This window comes from Struthio camelus, chromosome 29 (genome assembly GCF_040807025.1).
Source record: "Struthio camelus isolate bStrCam1 chromosome 29, bStrCam1.hap1, whole genome shotgun sequence".
NCBI classification, from domain to species: Eukaryota; Metazoa; Chordata; class Aves; order Struthioniformes; family Struthionidae; genus Struthio; species Struthio camelus.
In genome coordinates, this window is record NC_090970.1 from 4,139,045 (window position 1) to 4,142,865 (window position 3,821).

Here is a 3,821-nt window from a genome sequence, read left to right on the forward strand (position 1 = left end):
GTATAGTGATGAGGAATCACCCTCAGGATTCTGAAGATGAATTGTCTCATCACATACATACTAAACAGCAGGAAACATTCCTTAACTGCAACAAGTATGTGTCTGGGTGCTGTGGATTCAAAGTCTTCACAGTGCCGGGTCTTTGCAAACAGCCTTGGCTGTTGTAAGAGGGAGGGTTGGGAGAGGAGGAAGTCAAGACAATTTGTCAGGGACAGAGGGTTATATCAACACAGGGAAGCAGTAAGCCTGAAGGTGAATCTCGGTCCTAGAGTTCCTATAAGGTACGCTGTTATTACTGATCAAGTTGAAGGACTCTGCCTCCTCTTCCTGCACCAAAATGGTCTGCAAAAGCTTCAGGTGTGTTGATTGAATCCATGCTCTTCCTTAAGTGACTCAAGACCAAGGAAATGTGTTGCCTATCCCTTTAGACAGAAGATCTGCACGGATTTGTGTAGCCCTCTTTGCCGTCCCGGCTTCCAAGCAGGGACTTGTGTAGTGGGAACAAAACTGAGAAAGGCTTTGTTAAAACAACGTAAGAGAAAACTTGAACCAATATCTGCATCTATAGGCCTCTAAGCTTATGTTACTCTTTTGATATTGCAGTGTGGAAGTCATTAAAACGCACAAGTGAAAATATGAGGTTAGGTTGTCCCAATTATTTTTCTCCATTTCTCTTACTGTGCTGGCCAGGAAATCTGCTGACCTACCAAACTCAGTTATGTCTCTAGGACCTTTGGCTCGAGCCAGGAAAGTTTCTGCAGTGCTGTGGTGGCCAAAAGAACTGCTCTCCACAAACATACGTCAGGTGGACACTATGGGATCTTGCTCAACTACAGCGAAATCCCTAGAAAGTGTATTTGCAATCTGGATTAGAAGACAGCACACAAGGAAAAATGAAACTCTTGTAATGGCAGGAACAACAAAAATAAATATCATAGACGCACTGGTGATCATGGTGTTACTGTACCTATCGAGTTTGCAGTTTGTTACATAGAGCTCCTTTGTTTCAATGCCCATGTTAATTTTCTTTTCTAAAAACGCTGTTCTGCTCCTTCCTCCCTTCCCACCTTCTTCCATAACTGTTGACCAGTTTCAGCTGAACATGATAAATGTAGGGATTTCAGTGCTTTGGAACTCTAGGCATCATGAAAAGGAGTGTCTGGGTGAGAAAGGGATCCCAACAGGTCTGTGCTGGGAGAGAAATTTGCAATTTGCCCCACACGGGCTAACTGACCCCGTGCCCTTTGTGCATGTGGATGGCCAATGCCCGTGTGTGATGTGAGAACAATCACATGTCCCTCCAGCATGGTGGGGACCAGCAGCCATGGTGAATCAGCAGGATTATTATTGTTATTATTATTGCTGCTTAACTACTACCACCAGAATCAGTTTCCTCAGGGCATCTTTGAGCTCCTTGTTCCTCATGCTGTAGAGGAGGGGGTTCACTGCTGGAGGTATCATGGAGTACTGAATAGCCACCACCAGATCCAGAGCTGGGGAGGAGATGGAAGAGGGCTTCAGGTGGGCAAACAGGCCAGTGCTGACAAAGAGGGAGACCACGGCCAGGTGCGGGAGGCACATGGAGAAGGCTTTGTGCCTTCCCTGCTCAGAGGGCATCCTCAGCACGGCTGTGAAGATCTGTGCATAGGACAGCACAATGAAAATGAAACACCCAAAGACTAAAGAGGTACTAACCACAAGAAGTCCAACTTCCCTGAGGTAGGAGTGTGAGCAGGAGAGCTTGAGGATCTGGGGAATCTCACAGAAGAACTGGTCCAGGACATTGCCTTGGCAGAGAGGAATGGAAAATGTGTTGGCAGTGTGCAGGAGAGCATTGAGAAAACCAGTGGCCCAGGCAGCTGCTGCCATCCTGACACAAACTCTGGTGCCCATGAGGGTCCCGTAGTGCAGGGGTCTGCAGATGGCAACGTAGCGGTCGTAGGCCATGAGTGTGAGGAGAGAATACTCGGCTGAACATAAGAAAAAGAAGAAAAAGGCTTGGGCAGCACATCCCGAGTAGGAAATGGCCGTGGTGTCCCTCAGGGAATTGGCCATGGATTTGGGGGCAGTGGTGGAGATGGAGGCCAGGTCGAGGAGGGCGAGGTGGAGGAGGAAGAAGTACATGGGGGTGTGGAGGCGGTGGTGGCAGGCTACGGCTGTGATGATGAGGCCGTTGGCCAGGAGGGCAGCCAGGTAGATGCCCAGGAAGAGGGAGAAGTGCAAGAGCTGCAGCTGTCATGTGTCTGCAAACGCCAGGAGGAGGAACTCATTGAGGAAGCTGCTGTTGGACATTTGCTCCCCCTGGGCATGAGGAGCTGTCCAAGGAGAAAAAGATAGTGACAAGTTAGAAAAGACTTTTATAAATAAACAATTAAAAAAATAAAATGTTCCATTTCTCATTAAAAACACCCCATTGCCTCTCTCCTTTATTGGGAGGATCTCTGTGCAGGTCCTTTGCTTGAGCTCTGCTTTAAGCTGGCAGAGTGTGTCGGGAGGAGTAGGGACCTCTGCCCATGGGCTCCGCAGGAGTCTACCTGGCTGTGCCGTAGGGGGTACGTGGGAATGGGGGGAACAATAACTGTCGAATGAAATCCATTGTCTCAGTTTTGCAGAAAATACTTTCAGGGATTAATTTTTCTCCTTTTTTATTTGATTTGAGATGCCCCTGTCCCCCATGGGGAGTGTTCTTTCAAGGTAGAAATCCTCGGCATTTCTGCTGTGAGTCCTGAGAGGAAAGCATCCACTGTCACTTGGGGCAGAGTGAGGGCAGCTCGTTTGTTTATTATTCTCATCCCCAGCTGTCCTGTGCTCGCACCTCTTTCAGCTGCAGGATGATGTTACTCTTAAACAAAAACCAGCCCCTGCTGAGAGCAGAGCAGTGCACTTTCAAAGGGCAGATCTCCAAACTCCTCACCCTTTCTCCAGGCACCTCAGGCAGCTTCAGGGCTCTTTGCAGCTGCCCACCTACAGCCTCCCACCTCCTTCTCCATACTCTCTGCCTCCCTGAACCTTCTTGATAGGTCTGTCAGCTATCAGAGAGAAGCTGAGAGACAGCGGTGCTTTTCTAGAGGGCAGCTCGCAGCCTGGCAGGACACCACAGGGAAGCAAAGGACTGTTAGGACTGAAGACGGGCTCTCCTTCAGGGAGAGCCAGCTCATTTCCCAGTCCCACGGACTGCATTTCCTGGAGCTCCACAGGTCAGGAGGAGGCTGGGGCAACCTCCCTGCCCTGCACACCCCTCTGTTGCACAACTTGCAGCATCGGTGTCTGAACTGCAACTGAAACCCCCCAACCCCAGGACATCCTGAGAGCAAGAAGAGGAGCAGCGTGGACAGTAGGAGAAGCAAGGGGCAACACCATGATCCTGCTGCCGAGGGAGGCAAGGAGAGAGACAGACGGGCACTCACAAAAGCCTTCACCTTGCCCACCTGGGCATGCTGCCTCACAGACAGCAACATTGCAGGGCAGGTGCTCCCAGCCCCTTTGTTGGGGAGCACGAAATGAACCGGTGGCAGGAGAGATGCCCCTCTCCTCTGATGGAGGTCTGGCTGCAGAGAAGGCAGCTCATGCCCTGGACCCCTTGGCTGTCAGGGCTCAGGCTCTGCTGGGTGGGAGAGGAGATCGGGGAGGCTTGCTCGGAAGAAGATGCTTGTGTTGGAAGGACTGACCATGACTTGCCCAAATCCATCCTCCCATCATGATTCTGCTAGCAGTTCCCTCTCATTCCCTGAACATCTCGGCTGCCTGCAGCTGCCCCTGCTGGCAGCTTTCTCAGTCCCAACATCTTTTCCCTCTCAGTGATCACAGACCCCAACCTACCT

At 50.6% G+C, this 3,821-nt stretch overlaps 1 pseudogene; it reads right to left on the reverse strand.

The window, feature by feature from the left end:
- Positions 1-1,356: 1,356 nt before the first annotated feature.
- LOC138062747 (olfactory receptor 14A16-like) lies at positions 1,357-2,292 on the reverse strand (annotated as a pseudogene).
- Between the last annotated feature and the right edge of the window lie 1,529 nt (positions 2,293-3,821).